Below are 18,935 nucleotides of genomic sequence, written 5' to 3'. Positions count from 1 at the left end.
ATGCAGTAGTTGTATTTCTACTTGGTGTATGAACAACAGTGGATATTGAATATAGTATAGGTCCAAGCATTCTATCCTGAGGTATAGTAATTAATTGAATGAGTTATAGCTGTTACTCCCGAATAGAATACTTTAATTTATCTACAACTCTCGTGGAGAAAAACTAGATAAATTACTTATTTGAAAATGTTATTCTTGTTAATTTTTGGTAATCTCTACCACACACCATCACCTCGGTAGGTTTCCACCCTCTTAGTTTTCTCACCATCTTCTGCTCACACAAATAATTGCCGTTAATCGACCAAATGATTAACTCGGATGAAGTTAACGACCTTCTAGTTATAAAATAATAGCAATTTGTTTGCCTATGGTTGCCAACCTATTTATACCAACTCTTCGTATGTTGCATTCACCATTTTGGTAATTTAACAGTAAGGAGTTTGATGTTTGACTCTATTGACAAAGTAAGAACTATAATAATTTATCAATCCCAGTAATTAATACATTATGTGATGACTGTGGATAAAACGTTTTACCATTATAACAAAAAGGAAATGTTTCAGCATTTTCCTAAAATCTTATATTTTTAATGGAGCAATTTTTGTATATACAGGGTATTTCTAAATTCATGCGACAAAATTCAGGAAATTAAAATTAGTCTTTCTTATAACAAAATTTTCTCAGCCCACTTTTTCCGAGATATCACCCTTAAAAGGTATTGACTAAAATTAAGTTTCCATTGTTTTTCAGTAATGCTTGAAACTTGATATTCTCTCATTTTCGTGCACTGGCAAAGGACTAACTATGGGTATATTTCTGTTAGATTATATGGGGGTGAAATTAGCAGCCCCTTATTTTATTTCATACAAAAATTTCTTTTGGTGAAGTAGTTTTATGAAATAAAATAATAACTAAAAATTCTCGTTTTATTTAAAAATATTTTTCATTCTCAAATTTTTTCCCAAAACCTCAGCTGTAGTTAAAAAAAATAAACACCATAATTTATAATGTTTTTAATAAATTGAGTGGAGAACAGTGAAGACGTAAAATGTAAGAGGATTCACCCCCGTATAATGTAACACAAAATTTCAAGTTCCTAGCATTAATGAAATTTAAAAAAAAATTAAGTTTAGCCACCACTTTTTAAGGGTGATATATAGCAAAGGGGTGGGCTGAAGAAATTTTGTTATAGGAAAGACCCATTTTGATTTCATACAAGCAATCATCTCCTAAATTTTGTCACATGAATTTAGAAACACTCTGTATATAACCTAAATTTCGGAAACAGATACATCGATTTTAATGAAATTTAGTATACAAGGCCTTTCGTGGGAGATAAATCGATCTAGTAGGGATTAATTCATAGAAAATGTCGTTTTATTCACGTTTTCAATAATCAACTTAGCATTAAGTAACTAGTTTTTTCATTTGAAGAAAAACAACGTAATTGGAAGTAAGGTGACAAGAAAATGGTGGCGTTTGGATATAAGATCTTTCTATCAAGCGATGGTCCTTATGGTCCGTTTTAAAGACTTGTAAACTAGAAGAAAATATGCGCGTTGATATAGAGCAACGACAATTTGCTGATTATTTACGAAAATTATGAGAGATGATAGACATAGTAATACTCGTGCCTCTTAACAAAATTGTTGAAAAAATTGATCATGGAAGATCAGGAGGAAGGGGCAGCTGAAATAACAGAATTTCTCAATAATGTCAACATTTCAGACTTGCTACCAAACCAACTAAAATTGAAGAAAAAATGCCTTAATAATGTTGTTGCGAAATTTAAACGTATCAGAAGAACTATGCAATGGTAACAAGTCTTTGCAACCGCATAATGAAGGCCAAAATTGTTACTGGTGAACAAACAAGCTAAGGGGTACTTATACCAAGGATAACACTTGATTCATCAAAAGGACAACTCCTCTGATATGCATTTGCCATGACTATCCACAAATTCTAAGGGCAAACTTTCTAAATTATTGTGCTCACATTTATAGAAGAAAAAAGCTATAAATGATAAAATAAAAAGACCTAAATATTTAAGTCAAATTTATAGCTCTATTTTGTAAACTCTAATAAAACTACAAATAATTTAAACAATGGCTGCTACATATTTTTGAGATGTAAAAACCAAGGAAAAGTCTTTTTAAAACAAAAATTTATATTTTATTTATAAATACGCAATATCAAATTATTTTTGATAAAGACTGAAAGTAGCCGAATCGTCAAATTTTTATCTAACTTTCAAAAATTATAATAAACTAATTTTGGAACAGAAGAGACTTAAAAGCAAGAAGATTTCGAAACATAAATATATATAAATTTTATTTGTAGATAAACTATGAATAATTAAATATTTGTTTCTGATATAATTTTAGACTATTTGCACCGTGAGTTTTTATTTGAATAACCAGTTCATGTTTTAGTATGTCGATAAAATCGAAAGATATTCATATTTCATCAGTAATTAGTAATGTAGTAGTAATGTAATTAGTGTTTCAACGCGACGTTCTTCAAATATCGACATAAACCCGCAACGCTCATTAGTCTGGCAACACTGTCTAAAACAATTAAAACGAAGCATGTTTGTGTTTCTGGCAGTTGTGTCTATGTCATGATAACACGTGCTCGATGAGTATGATTCAGATCACCGATTGGAATTTTGCAGTGGTACGTCGAATGCAGTCAGGATGATTTATTCCATTTGTCGACAATGGACATAACTGAGTGTACTGGAACGACAATAAACCTCACGTCTTCAATGAAGAAAAATAAAACCTGCCTAGGCTGTATGCGTGGACAGGTATCTTTTTTGAGGGTCTCGGGACGGGCCAAAGTTATCTGTGAAACGTCCGTCATTTCATGCAAAATGGAGCTTCATCGCTCTACGCGTTATGTTTACGGAAGTACCTCAATATTCATTTTGGAGATTGGATAGGCAGACAGAATTTTTATAATTTCTTTTAATAAATTCATTTTTACGCTGCATTTTTTCTCTTTATGCAGATTAGTTGCCGACCTTTGTATAATTTTTAAGAAACACAATTTACAAAAAAGGAATACCTCGGTCACTCAGGTACTGGAAAGAATACAGCCAAGTATCGGGGTTTATTGTTTTCTCTAGTCCAATCTGTGTATCTCACAAACTGGTAGATTAAGAAAAAAAATTCAATAATTAGTACTTTAAATATTTTTTAACGATCTACTAATTCCTCAATTTACGATACTTCACATCTTATTATAGTTGCTAAAAATTGAACGAGGTGTCTGTAGAACCATTAAAGTTTAATCTCTACCGGCGATAAGTACTAAAAAAACCGAAGATTAAGTACGGTAGACAGTATTTTGCCTCCACGATATATTGATACACTTTCTAGGTCGTACAGAGAAAAGTATTTCGGCATCATTGATATATTGAAAATATCATTTAGAGGCTTAAATAGTCAATTTACAACCCACACAAGGCATTTTATTGCTTTTATTGATTATAATAAAAAGCAGAAGTCATGCGTTCGGCGATATAATAAACCAACCATAGAATTTCAGGGTCGTTCAACTGGATTTTTAAGATTATATTATTATTAACGAAATCACTTGAAAGTCAATGTACTTGCTCAATTCTATTTATTATTAAATAATAATAGAACTTTGGTCATTCGATAAATTGGAATGTTGGTTTACAAATTATATGGTTAGAATATTATAAACACTAGGTGTCATTTTCAAAGCGTAGCATATATAAACTATATTTAAGCCATTATAAGAAATTCAAAATCAAGCGAAGCCTTTACACAGCTCCTTTAAGGGTTAATTTTATGCTGCTTGTTGAGGAACCTGCTGGAAACTGTTTTCATTTCATTTAAATTTCATTTAAATCAATACAAATGAAACTGAAGTATTTTATAATGGTCAATTTTTGAAATATTGTGATGGAAATTATAACTTAAAGTCGCCATCTAGCGACAGTCCCAAAAATTAATTCATAGGAAGGTGATATATGAAATTAGTTGAATTGATTTCAGTTGCTGTTAAACACAGCACGTGCATTTGGTTTTATGCATTTGTGGAATACCAAAGTTTTATTAGTGGTTCCTTTGACGTGATTTTTTGTTAAAAAAGTTAAAAAAATTAACAGGTTTCGCTTATTTAATTTGTGATGTGAAAGTTAGTTTATTATCTTGAATAAATAAAACATAAAACTTGTGTGGTGTTTGGAAAAACAATATGAATGATATTTTTTTCATAAAGTTCCTATTATGAGATACAACGAGAATCTTAATATGTAATATGAGATATCTCATTTTTGGAGAGAAAAATCAATCTTTTTATATTTTAGTATTGTAACAGTTTTAATCCTTATATTTGTTACTTTTAGCAGAATAATGACAATTTTATTTTGCTTCCTCTCCTTATTTTTCTAGGTTTCCTAATTTGAGATAGTCTAATAATTATTATTTCGAATAAACTTAACGTTTTAAAGTAAAATGTATACAAAGCACTTTATCGTTATTGTATAAAACTACAAAAATAAAAAGGTGGGAGTGGATTTGGTTGCGGGCGATATGCAAAACAGGTAGAATACTGAAGCTGCAAGGGTTGAGATATGGCAGCACTGATGTGAATATATCGAATCTGATAATGCCATCATGAAGTCTGACATACGAGTGCTATTTGAGTTTTTTACAGATACTTGACATATTCATCTTAGTCAAAAAATGGAACATTTGCATGCGATCATTTTCTGTGACTTTTACGTGGATTAAACTAACAGCAGTGTACCGATCACCGCAGTTCGACTTTTGGCGATGAAGCACCACCTCGAGCCACCGAGTTTCACTGGTTTTCCGAAATTAACCGAGGTCGCACTTCGCTACAGGATGAATTTCGTGAAGGTCGTCCAAACTCGACTATCGTGCCAGAAATCATCGATGATGTGTGTAAACTGAAATTCCAAGACCATCATGTTTGTAATCACTCAAAAAAAACTCGAGTCAATTGATGCAAAGAAATGTTGGAAAAATTCGATCACGGTACTTCAAAAGATGTCTATACGGACGTGATAGGTGACTAGTCATGGATCTTTGGATATATATGAATTCTGTTTTTTCGCAATAACTGAAAATGTCGCCACATTTCCTTTAGAGGAACGTAGGAGAGAATAGAATCAAAATATTATATTAGAAATGAACAGAAATGCCATCGAATGGTACATGAATGGCACCAAAAGAATACACAGAACTGAAAAAGCAGTGCCAAACATTCTGGGATTTTGGACACTACACCAATTATTTTTCGATTTGCAATCGAGAAACGTGTCGAGTTCAATTTGCGAGTTATCGAAGACAAGAGATTATCATCTTTTCTCCGATACCAAAGCTCTAATGTCCAGATCCATGCTGGTTTGGACATACCTGGACAAGCTAAATGAGATAAGCAAGAAGAATAAGTTTACATTTCAATGGGATCCGTCACACACAGGAATGGAGAGAGATGAAATAGCAGATGGATCACCTAGAGTAGGGTGGATAAAACTGTTTGTATTAAAATTGCCACAAAAGAGGAAACACATTGTATTCAAACAGACAATTATTAAAACTACCTTTTAATCACTGTTAGCATTTCTGAAATCTCACCCTTAGATCTTCTAAAACTCTCCAACACAGCGTCGGGTATTCACGTAGACTTTTAAGAAAACTCCATTAAGAGGAGTCAGCTAAAGATAGATTTGGGTTGCAGGGAGGCAATGAAAAACCACTTCTGTGTGACATGAATTTGATTGGGAACATTTTTTTTAATAAGTGGTGTACTCTCGTTGAATGTTTGATCTTTTGGAGAAGTCCCTGCAGTGAGCCCTGCTGTTTAGTCCGAGTGAATATCTAACAGCTCTCTTTTGTAGTTTGAAGATTCGCTCAAATTGAGTCGCACTACATATATACCAGAAGGGAAGGGCATATCAGAGATGCGACTCAATAAGGGCATAATTAATTTTAAGGAGGTGGATAAGTTCAGTTCTTTGGAAACTGATCTCAGCGCAAAGCAAGAGGAACTTAATTTTGTAGATAAAGCGACAATATTTCAAGGAATTGTCCACAACAAGCCATAAGAATTTCACAGATTCAACGACGTCAAAAATGATAAAAGCCTCTTTTTGACCAATCTTTCTATGATCTTAGATCACGTGGGAAGGAGTGCAATTGGGCCATAATTCGATGCTAGATTTAAAGCCGTCTTGAGACAATTGAGAAAAGTGCCATTTTGAAATGAAACGGTAATTAAAGTAGTAAGGTGATTTAATCTGCAATCGGGCAGACTCGTGTATGTACAGTACAGTACGTATGTGTAATTCAGGTATGGTATAGTATGTATAATGCGACTCAAAGGATGTACTATGTCCCCAGTTATAAGTAGCTTGTCTAAAACATTGAAGTAAGTTTGTTTTGAATACATAACAAATTTCCTTTGTGAAAATATTAGACAATTTCGATTCGATTTCGAGTCAACGTAAAAATACTAATAGGTTGGGACGGTATATTTTATTGTATATTCTTTATTATACAAGAAATGATATTTCGCTATGGTCTGTTTTAGTAATCCAAGACTTATTACGGTCATTTTAAATATTATTACAGAACAATTTGAATACTTTATAAAATTTTCCTAAATAATGTGCTTGGACTAATACAAGTTTTGGGATTTCATTGGTCATTTATAACATTGTTCACACGGAGAAGAAGAATTTTGATAAGTTTTGATCACCGTTGTTGATCTTTATGAATCACTCCGTAAGTTTTTCATAATTGAACAAGTATTTGAAGTCGAAAAAATCGATTTTATGAATCTTTCAAGAGGAGGTAAATCCAAAAGGTCGACCAGGAAGTACTTAGAAGCAAATGGTCGCCTGTTTTTTTCGGAAGTACTGAACAGGTCTTCACCGTTCCATTAGAGCCACGTAAAACGGTCATTCTGAATGGTACATCAGCATTTGTTTACCAGAAGTGTTCGAAGAATTTGGTATATATAAGTAAATTACCTTTCAGAGGCCAATTATAGAAGAAAACTGGGCCCTTACTTCCGTTTATAAAAAAATCCCAAAATTCCTCTTACAATAACAGATTTTTATAGTGAAATTCTAAAAACTCACCATGAATTGACTGGCACACTAAAAAATCTGAAATAACAATGCAAAAAAGTTATTAAATGTGAAAGTTCGAAAAATGCAGTATTTTTTGAAAATTTTCAAAGAACAATAGACAAATTATAGAATTAACATTAATAAGTTCGGAGAAGTGAAGTCAAAAAATCAACCTTAAATAATCTTATCTCTAAAATCGAAAACATGTCACGATTATTTTCTTAAATTCTCTAATAAATTAATTATTAAGTACGTACAAAATTTTCTCGAATACGCCATAATAACTCCATAAAACATCAAGGTGACGGGAAATCTGCCTCGTTAGCATTAGCATATATAGAAGATAGTTTGAATATGAAAAGTGTTTCTTGAAACTTTATTATAAATTCTTGCAATAAGTTTTTTTTTTGATAAATTATCAATTAATAATTGACTCTATTAAAAACAAGTTCTTCAAAAAGTAAATGTATAGATGCCGAAATGTCAAATTATTGTTGCACAAAAAATAGTTTTTTATTATACAAGGCAAAAAACTACTAGAATTTAGCTTGAGGATATATTGTCTCTGAACGCGTGAAAAGCCGAAAGCTAAAATCTAATATTTTTCCTGTGTATAATATACATTTTTTTTTGTGACAAACAAAACGATGATTTATTATTGAAAAATAATATTATAACAACATTCGACTCAGAAACTTATGGATGTAAAATTTGAATTTTGAAATTACTAGATTATGTTGTACTTATAACGACAATTAAATCTGCATTGCTAAGGAAAGTTTTGAAGTAACGAAATAGCTGTCAATTTGATTTAATTAAAAAATGTCTGAATCTGAGTTTTCTTCGACTTCACCGGAATTAGTAGAAATAGCCAAAGTAAGATCACAAAAATTATTTACAGCTAAATCGCAGAAAATTTACCAACGGTGCTGTTATTGGCACCCTCCACAAAAATTTCCGTGGCTCTTACAGACACGGAAATTTTTACAGAAACGGATCAGAGTGAGGCTTTTTTCGTATCTCTAAGTCTTACCGCGTGATTTCAAATCGCCACCGTCAACGGAAACATCCGTGGTAATCATTTTAACCTTATAGACTGGAAAATTTTTATAGAAACGGATAAGAATGAAGCCAGACATTGGCATTCGTTATTGAAGATTGTCCCAACGCTTTTTAATTTAGAATTTTGGATAATTAATTTTAAAACCATATTAACTAATACAGCGTAGAGCGGGTCGCCTTGGTGGTGTCCTCTATCGACATAAAATTCTTCAGACTTTTACCCTTTCCATATCATCACTTCATTTTTTGTTTTATCTGAGGTTACTCTAACTAATCTGCCATACTACGTTCTGAAAACATCCCGCGACCTAATTTGATCTAGTTACATACTTTATTACCTCGTACATCTCTATAACTAGTTATGTCATGCTTAAGGAGAACTCCAATATGTTAAGAGGAATAATTCTACGCATTTCGACGTTGTCAAATATGATATATTGAAAAATTTTTAGCCTACTATAGAACCAAAAAAAAATTTCAATGACAAAATATTTTATTTTTATTACCTCCTCGTTGGAAAAAAATTTACGACCTTTTAAACTTTTTTTCAGTTGAGGAAAGAGATGATGGTCGGATGAAGCCAAATCTGGTGAATAATGGGGGTGTTCTAGTAATTCAAACACTAAATCACGAATTTTATGCACGGCAACATGAGATTTGTGTGCAGGGGCTGTGTACTGCAAAAACAAAACACGTTTGGATAGCTTTCCGCGTCTTTTCTCTTTAATTTTTCCCGTAGAGTGGTCAGTAATGTCGAATAGTATTCTCCAGTTATTCTTCTACCCTTATCCAAAAAATCAATCATGATTACTCCATGGCAATACCAAAAAACTGAAACAAGAACTTTTCCAGAATATTTTTGGAGACGGAACTTCTTAGGTCTGGAGAACCAGAGTGTCGCCATTCCCTCGATTGTTGCTTTGTTTCTGGATCGTAGAAATGTCCTCAAGTCTCATCCATAGTAACAATTCAGCTTAAGAAGTCTACATATTTTTCAAATCGAGCACAGATCAAACGCGATACTTCTACCCTTGCACGATGTTGGTCAACATTCAAACATTTGGGGATCCATTTCGCAGCAATTTTTCTCATGTCCAAATTGACGGCAACTATGATGAACGGGTTCGTATGAAATTTTCAGTGCTTCAGATATCCGTTTTAGCCCAATTCGACGATCTGATAAAATCATATCATGAACTGAATCGATATTTTCGGGGACTGACACAGAAACTGGCTTTCCTGATCGTTCATCATCTTCAATCGAAAATTTGCCTCTTTTGAAGCTTGCAGTCCAATTTTTAACGGTCGAATACGAAGGACATTGATCACCAAGGGTATTAAGCATATCTTCGTAAATCTGCTTACCTCTTAACCCTTTTAATTACAGCTACTTGATAATGGCTCGATACTCCAATTTCTGGATTTTCACAATTTCGGTGGACATCTTTTTTCTTTTAATTTATTGCGTAGCTCTGGTATACTTTTTTGACGTCAAACTTTACACTGACACTTCTAATAAGTTTCTAAAGATACGCGATCAAAAGAGGGTAGCTCTGGGTAAGAACAAATTGGGAAAGATACTTAGGAGGTCCTTTATTCCAACTGCCCTAACTTGTCAAAATTATCTTCGTAATTCATATATAATAATAGTTCAAAAAGAGCACTCGACCAATGATATTTCGTTGTACATACAATCTGTTATTCATCATCAATGTGTTTATTACAAGTCAAATCACGTTCACAATATTCATCGAAAAATATAAGAAACTAAAAGCAGAGAAGACCATATTAAATACTATTAAAACAACTCAAAGAAGTACGAGACTAATTTTTAGTGAGTTAGCTCCGATTGCGCATCGTATCAGAGCATCAACGACATCAGCTGAAGGTTGATTACTCTTTGCAAGTCTCCCATTACGTTCTACTAAAATGTTGGTTGTAAAATTAAACTACTTTGTTGATGACAATTCAAGCAGTAATCCCACCGAATGTGAAGTCCGCTAAGTTATTCTTATGAAAACGAAAATAGTGTCTTCTGCTAATTTTCACCGACAGCTTGTTGAACTTGAGACTAAAGGCGTAATGGATAATATAAAAGTGCAGAAATGGAGTAGAGGTTAAAATCAGAGAACAAATGTTCATTATGGAAAACGATGTGAATGGCCTAGTGTAATGGATGAAGACTTTACAATAAGTGATAAAAAGTGGTACTACTACCCAACAAATATTTAAAAATTAATAATGACTACAACGGAAAAATATAATTTTGTAATACAATTTATGTTGAGAACCTAAAGACGCATCTTACTTGAAAAGTAACCGTCGTATATTGGTCTTCCAATTGATTGTTAATACTTGATTGATTAATTGAAAGGTGAATTGAATATTCTTTCACATCGTATGTTGCTGTGTTCGAAAAAAATGATAAGCCAACTGACAGTTAATTTTTGGATGACTTCATCATATGTGAGCAAGATATTTGTTAAAAATATATCTTTAATAGGCTATAGTACATTATTATTATTTCAAAAGAATCGCGTTTGGATATTCTAATGGACGGGTACGATCATTTGAAAAAATGGTATTTGAACTGTAGAACTGATTCCAAATTACAGGCTTGTATATATAGAATAATAAAAACAAACATTATTAAATATAAAAGAATTGGGTAAATTGTATTTCCAAAACCTACAATTTATTTAAAAGGGAATAGAAATAGAATGTTGGAACATTTGGTCTTGTAAATTGATTCAAATAATACGAGGATATATTGAAAAATTTTTAGCCTACTATAGAACCAAACAAAATTTCAATGTCAAAATATTTTATTACTCAACATATTCTCCTCTAAACCCTAAATTTTTTGCATGGCAACATGAGATTTGTGTGCAGGGGCGTTGTCCTGCAAAAAAACACCTTTGGATAGCTATTTGCATCTTTTCTCTTTAATGTTTGCCCGTAGAGTGGTCAGATGTCGAATAGTAATGACCAGTTATTGTTCTACCCTTATCCGAAAAATCATTCATAATTACTCCATGGCAATCCCAAAACACTGAAGCAAGAACTTGTCCAGCAGATGTTGGGACACAAAACTTCGTAGGTTTTAAAGAACCAGAGTGTCGCCATTCCATCGATTGTTGTTTTGTTTCTGGATCGTAGAAATGTACCCAAGTATCATCCATAGTAACAATTCGGCTTAAGAAGTCTACATCGTTTTCAAATCGAGCACAGATCAAACGCGATGCCTCTACTCTTGCACGCTTTTGGTCAACATTCAAACATTTGGAGATCCATTTTGCAGCAATTTTTCTCATGCTCAAATTAACGTGAGCCATATGATGAATGGGTTCGTATGATATATTCAGTGCTTCAGATATCCGTTTTAGCCCAATTCGACGGTCTGATAAAATGTCATGAACTGCATCCATATTTTCGGGGACTGACGCTGACGCTGAAGCTTGCAGTCCAATTTTTCACGGTCGCATACGAAGGACATTACAGTACAGAAATATAAAAGAAAGTAGAATATATAGGTACTATTTATTCCTAATAATTAGCTGAAATATCCGCTATTGAATAAAGTTATAATTCATTATCATGCATATTAGCGAACAATATAATAAAATTGAAATTACACGAATTTACATGGTTTTTATACTCAGGCTAAAAGTTATTAGTTAAATACTGTTTATTTAGGTAAAGGTTAGCAGCAGAGAATAATAAAAGTTATTACTCAATTAACTTGTATGAACAATAAGAAAATAATTTACAATAACACATTTTAGGCCTTCCTTCTTTAGCTTTATGCGCTCACAGTAATCGCCTGGAATAGGAGTGTACGGGCCAAGAACCAAACAGACTGAAAGCCTGGGCAGCGCACCAATCATTTTTTAAGCAGAAATTTATGTAATTGAATAATGTGTTTAGTTTCAACTAGAGACTCAAACAGCCATTAGAGCTCTAAGCTCCAATATCATAAAATCCAAACTCGTTTGGGATTGCCTAGAAAAATTAAACGAGCTAGGCGAAAAAAATAAAATTACCCTGCCATGGATTCTGGGATACACCGGAGCTAAGGAAAATAGCTGATGAGCTCGCTAAAACATAATCATTCCTAGCTACTGAAAATTTTTTAATAAATTACTCACAACAACTTCATAATTTTCACTTTCTCATCCCCCAAAAACTACTCAAGTTATTTCATTGTCAGATAATTGTCATTGTCAAACTGAAGATATTCTATAACAAATATTACATCGTTTAGTTACGTAATATTTTACTAGTTTTGAATGGGCCATTCGGTTCTTACATAATAATGCTCTCTGTCCTCGATGTTGCACAGACAAATAAAACAAGAGTATTTCGTAAATCCATATTTGGTCAGGAGTCAGATTTTTTGGCACTAACTTCGCACAGACTTTTGTCATGTGTAATACCCCGTGTAAAATTTTTCTAACCGTTTCTTTATCGGCGTTTACAGCCTTGTAAATCATCCGGATGCTCCTTCGACGAATCGCATGGCCAATTTGGTTGATTTTGGTCACTGTATCCGGAGTTGAAAGAGTCACGGAGCGACCTGGACGCTGGTCATCTTCAGTGCTCTCTTGGCCTTTACTAAAGCACTTACACCACTCAAAAAACATGCGCACGAAATTTGAGACTGATACGTTGCTCCTGTTTTTCGTCACTCGTGGATTTCGGCACAAGAAACGCTCGTTTCAAACAGCTACTGCACAAATACCATGATAGTGACGGAAGCGTGTTTTGGGACGTAATATCTAGATACCTAACGTACTACTCATTTTCTAACCCACTAGTCTAGGATGCCCTCTAGGCGCATAGTCTCGTTATTTAAAAGCCAAACCTCCTACTTTTCCTTCCTTCTGTGGGAAAATTTTTAATCCGAGTGGTCATTCACTTTCTTTAAAGTTTGGGATGTTTCCTCGGCACTTGCTTATGAAATATGGAGTTACCGTGTTCAAGGGTGTCTTCCTGTGAGTTGACTAGAGTTCAAGGATGGTTTTTGGTCACTATATATGAAAAATGGATGCAGTATTATACCACAGAAATAAAAAAATTCACAGACCTGTCACGATAAATGGTCATCTTATTAGAAAAAATATTATTTTTCTCAATTACGAATGAAATGATTGTTTTAAGAAAATAAGTATATCATGATCAAATACAACTGTAGAATCTCCATGAGCTGGTAAGAACAATTCATATTATTGAGTTGTTGAATAAATCATACATCCGGTGGAACTGTTGCTTCAATAATCTATTATTTTCATGTAGTGAACCTCACGAACGAAATAAAACACTGAACACGATAATGGGATGATGTACAACCTCAACTGTAATCTTGTGTATCAACAAATTCTCGTAGCTAGAAGCGAGTATTTATAAGTAAAATAAACTTTGTACTGACACAACAAAACACAATAACAGAATAAAACAAAAAATGGAAACAGAATTACCAGACTTTAACAATAGTAAAGAGATTGTGGAAATGTGAGACAATTATATTATTTTGTACATCCTATAGTATAATCCCACAATTTATAGTAGAGTGATTTATATTGTAGAGTGATTGTATGGCCTAAATTAGACAATTACTCTGTACCAAAAAATTGTTTCTAGCAGATATTAAACTTTTGAATAGCGACAAAAACAATAAGATTCAATATTAGTAGGTGGCAGATAGCTGGACTTCCACCCACCTCACACCCTTTAAAAAACATACGTGTTATATCTATCGAATTCACAGGCTTATAATCCTTTTTGGTTCCAAAATTTTGACACATCTCTCCACCGCCTGGGAATGACAGGGAAACTGTGTAAAATCTGGGACATCTCCTGTCTGAACCATTTTCTTAATTTCTTTATCGGTCAATTGTAATAAGATTGGAGATTCAGTGTACTACGTATGTATCGACGTAGCAAGTGGAACTATGTGTAGTGTAAAGTTTGTTGACACTTGTTCCTGACGCGTGAACAAAGATTTTTGGGAAATTACTTTTTTTACTCTTAGGACCATACTACGTGTATTCTCCAACGAATTTGCTATGATATGATACATGCATTTTTCAGCAGAGAGACTGGAAAAAAATTGTGTGTGTCAGCTCCGACGCACGACTGGAGTTTACTCCTTAAGTTCGATAGTCTAACCAGACGCAAAAAGAGTTTATTTAACTTAAAAAGATTGGTTGATTGCCAGAATATTTTGGGCCTCCTTCATTAATTTTTTTTTTAATCTGTAAGCTCGCTGTCTCTCGGCTGGAGTTTTTGGAGGTTTAGATTTTTTCCTAGTCAAAAAATATAAAAAAAAATAGAAAATTTATAAATGCATAATTATAAAAATTTTAACCGACTTTAAGAAAATTGATAAAAAAAGGTTTTTATAAACATTTTTTTTAAATTATTATAATTAATTTTTTATTTAAAATATAACATCTTAATAATTAAAAAAAATGGTTATAAAAAGATAATTATGTCACTAAATCTTTTACATACAATAATAAATAGTACATGAAAATTATTTAAATAAGCTAAAAAATAACTTTTCGAAAGAAAATTATATAAAAACATTATTATAATGAAAAAATATTGTCGATTTTTCTGATAATATTATCGAATTCTTGACTACAGTTGTTAATATTTAAAAATTATTTATAAAATAAATCATAATAACGTGGAAGAATTTATAGACATCGACAAAAAAATTAATTTTTGGTTAGGTTAGAAATTTTCTATTTTATGTGGATGCGCTCGATAATTCATATTGGGTTGATTATCTAATTTTATGTGTTGTTTTCAAATATATATTTATATGAACTACATCGATAATTATTCAAATATTTAATAAATACAAATTGCACATGCTCATACATATAATACATGAATTATAACGTACCTTGCAACCACGTGTTTGTTAGATGTTCCAGCAATATCATCTACACCTCTTTCTAGTTATTTGAAAATACTTTCAGTTCACTTTAGCGGAACACAATGATAATAAAACTTCACAATGACAGCAATATGAGTATTTTGACACTGACAAATTAGAAAGTTGCGCATCATAGGGTGCGCACCAAAAACGTAACGAGGTCATTCATCGATAGATTTTACTCCTCACATTTTTCTCATACCGGGCCCCTTATATATGCAAATCGATTCTTAAGAAGTAAACTCCAAAAACCAATAAGTTGAGATAAAGCTATTTTCTTGCCTTACGCTCATAATACTACGGTACTTCCATAATTTTATTAACTAAACATAACTTCCAAATGCCAAACTGTCAACATATTCTGCACATATAAAGTGAAATATCATATTTGAGGTGGGAAATCGATAGTAACGAAGTAACAAAAATTTTGAGGACCCCTAAATAAGTCCATTTATTAAAAAAATTTTTATTAAATTAAATTATTATTTATTAAAAAAGAATAGGTAAGTGTCATGCTTATTACTAACTGTGTTTTTATAGGTGCTCGGAATATATATAAAATATATATGAAAAAATATAATTTTATTTTACTTATTTACTGTTCAGCAATAGTATTCAAGATTTTTTTTTCAAATGAAAATGGGACTTATATGTCCCAATAGGGTTAATTATTGGGATATTATGTCCCATCAATACTAAATAACTTATATATTCAAAATTTTCTTTCTAGAATGAGTAACATTTTGTCGAGTACAGTTCTGGGAAATAGAAATAGTCACGTGTTAAAGTGAGCACTTAGAAAAGTTTAAAAAAGTAATAGAACCAAACAAACATACATAAAAGCACAAAGGCTTAACTGGGCCGGGCACAGAATGAAAAGAAAACTAATTGAAATGATCAAAAGAATAAAGCAATGGAACCCATTGTGGTCAAGGAGAAGGGGCAGGAAGGAGAAAAACTTGGAGGAACTAAATAGAGGAGGACATAAGACTTACTATAGAAAACTGGAGAGCAAAATGCCGGAACCGTAAAGAATGGAAAATAATAATAAAAGCAGACAAAACAGACGACAAACTATAAAGAAAATAAAAATTAGAACATTGATTTTAAAGAAGAATTAGATCTATTTCAAAACAGTGATGATAGTAATATAAATAAAAAATATATACAACCATCTAGCGACGATGATTCTTCAAGTGAAGTTGAATATACTGCATTGACACAAATTGTGGATGAAGCGTTTACTTCTGAAGATGAAGAATTCAACAACGGCGAAAATTAAAAGAAAAACGAAGTTCCGAATAGTAATTTAGGAGTTGCGTTTGACTGGATTAGAAAAACTGAAAATTTTATACCGAAACATTATATTCCACAAAAAAAACAATTGTACTGTGTAATATAACAAACAAGTCTTCAGAATGGATGCTGCGTTCAAATTATTTCCTAAAAAATTATTTATATGGATCGCCCCATGCACCAATCAACGATTGGAAATTATAGAAATTACAAATATTTAGTCCGTAAAATAAAATTCCGGTGATGGAGAAAAATTGTGAAGAAATTAACTCTACCAATTCGAGTTACGAAACATAATTTTATGTTTTACCTTTTTAGGTATTAAGCAACTGTGACAGTATCGGTACTGTAGAAATAAAAACAAAAGATGGCCGGTAAAAAAGAAATTACTTGTTCCGATTCACTTATGTTTTAAAATGAATGTATGGGAGGCGTCGATCATGCCCTGCAAATGATATCACAGTATGATTCGGATAAAAAAAGCTCCAAATGGTGGCGAAAGGTTTTGTATAGTCCTTCCAATATCAAATGCAGATTATAAAAACCCTTGCTAACAATTTTGTTTGATCTATCATAGGCGTAGATACCTCAATTTAAAAATTTATTATTTTTATAAATACTTATAAAAATATTTAGATCTTATGCGAGAGAGTTTTCGTTAAAAGGCAATCGAATCATTATAAATTGGACGGCATTATGCGCCGTTATTTAGACAGGCACTAAATTGTAGTCCTACTTAGAACTGAGAAAAAAAAATCATTATTATACCTCGTTAACTTACTATAACTGAATATTAAATTATAAAATGTGAATAGACGAGTAAAATGTACCTGTCTGTTAGTGCGTTTGGTTTAAACAGGGTACCAGACGGGAACTGAGCCCTTTTTGTATCCCATTCGGTTTTTTTTGAAACAAAAGAAAAATAAACTTTTTCAATTCCAAAATATCTTTATAAATAATCATGGTAGTCATCATCTGATTGAATTATGTTGGGTTGTAAAGAGAGTGATACCACATACTCATCTTCTTCTTTGATAACATGTTCAACACAGTTTTTCCAAAGCTCTAGGCGGTCAGCTGCAAGAAATTTCTTTACGAGTTCTAGAATCTCTGCTCAGTTCTGGAGACCGATTACATTTTCGTAATTCTGATTTTACGTTTGCCCATATTAACTTTGTCAACTGATTTCAGTTTTTCTTTATATGTTTTTCGGTTCTGTGCTTGATCCACAGCAACCCCTTTCGTGACTATTCGATAATTGGAAAATTTATTTACTCTAGTTAATTCGGCAATTCTTGTAAATCTAAATATTTATTATTAAATTCATACCTGTCTTCATTCTCACTACACTGTGCAATTTCATTGTCTTCATTCGCTCCTGGTCCAAATAATGCCATAATTCTATTTATTTAAAGAAATTCATGAATTAAATGAATCTTACATTTCGAAGAAATTATGTACATACGGCTTCCGACAGCTTCGGACAATATAAATGCATTTATGTTTACGTGGACTGACGGTTTGTTAGATGTTTACCGATATTTATACGGGGAGTGAACATTATTTTCATTTCTTAATTTGGTATGTGCCGTGAGTATTTAAAGGAAAAGAGGAATATGTTGACTTACAACGTTTTCCTCTTATTTTTTTGAAATACTGTTGGGACACATACAACCCACTAACCAATACTATTGGGACAAAATGTCTCAATTATTATTTTGCAATAATCAATAAATAATATGATGATTTATTGAAATATATGTTGTTCCCGTCAAACTAAATTAGCAATAAATATTTTGTGCTATAAATATATCATGAATCGTATTGAAAGGTTTAAATCAAAATAATTCAGGAAAATAAATAGAAAAGAAATGTTCATAGAGTGATAAAATAAACTTCTTCTTTGCCCCACCAGAACGCAGACAACAACGCTTAAAGACGTAATAACGAAAGTCGTCATAGTGTAACGCCCTCTATAATAAGCAACCATCAGCACAAAATAAAAAGAACGAATAAAGAAGCATAACATAGAAAATGAGAGTGCCTGGAGTGCTATACCAAGATGATTGTTGATTATAGATTTTTATAAATTTTGTGAATCATACCAGTGGCGGTTCCAATATTACAATGTTAGGTGATTTAAGTGAAATTGATTAATAATATAAAACATAAACTTTCTATTAATTAATTGATTCCTCAAAAATATATGTATCTCATTTGAAAAGTAAATATTAGTTAAGTGCCAAGGTAGAAAAGTTGTATAAGTCTATAATATATCTGAGATACTGATACACTTTTTTACCGTGGCAGTATTTGTATTTTTAGAAAAAAATCATTTGTAATACTAATAAAAATCAAATAGAATATGGATTGTAAAACATAGATGTCAGGGTATAATCTTTTGCTGGTGGTCGAGATTACTAAAAACGAGCGAAATGAAACTATAACCAACAAAATCACAGGTATTATATTAAAAGACCTACATGGTATATG

The 18,935-nt window shown here is 32.2% G+C and overlaps 1 protein-coding gene across 4 annotated transcripts in view; it reads right to left on the bottom strand.

Moving 5' to 3' along the window:
- Nucleotides 1-18,935, bottom strand: part of LOC130442005 (leucine zipper putative tumor suppressor 2 homolog) — a 301,746-nt gene that overhangs the window by 185,407 nt on the left and 97,404 nt on the right. Inside the window, exon 2 of one of the 4 annotated variants that reach the window (XM_056775950.1) lies at nt 7,148-7,174. The exons of the other annotated variants lie outside the window; for them this stretch is intronic. The gene's annotated coding sequence lies outside the window, so the exon portion shown is untranslated. The remainder of the gene's footprint in view (nt 1-7,147; nt 7,175-18,935) is intronic. 4 annotated transcript variants of the gene reach the window in all.

This window comes from Diorhabda sublineata, chromosome 3 (genome assembly GCF_026230105.1).
Source record: "Diorhabda sublineata isolate icDioSubl1.1 chromosome 3, icDioSubl1.1, whole genome shotgun sequence".
Classification (NCBI taxonomy): Eukaryota; Metazoa; Arthropoda; class Insecta; order Coleoptera; family Chrysomelidae; genus Diorhabda; species Diorhabda sublineata.
This window is presented reverse-complemented; position numbering and strand designations above follow the sequence as displayed.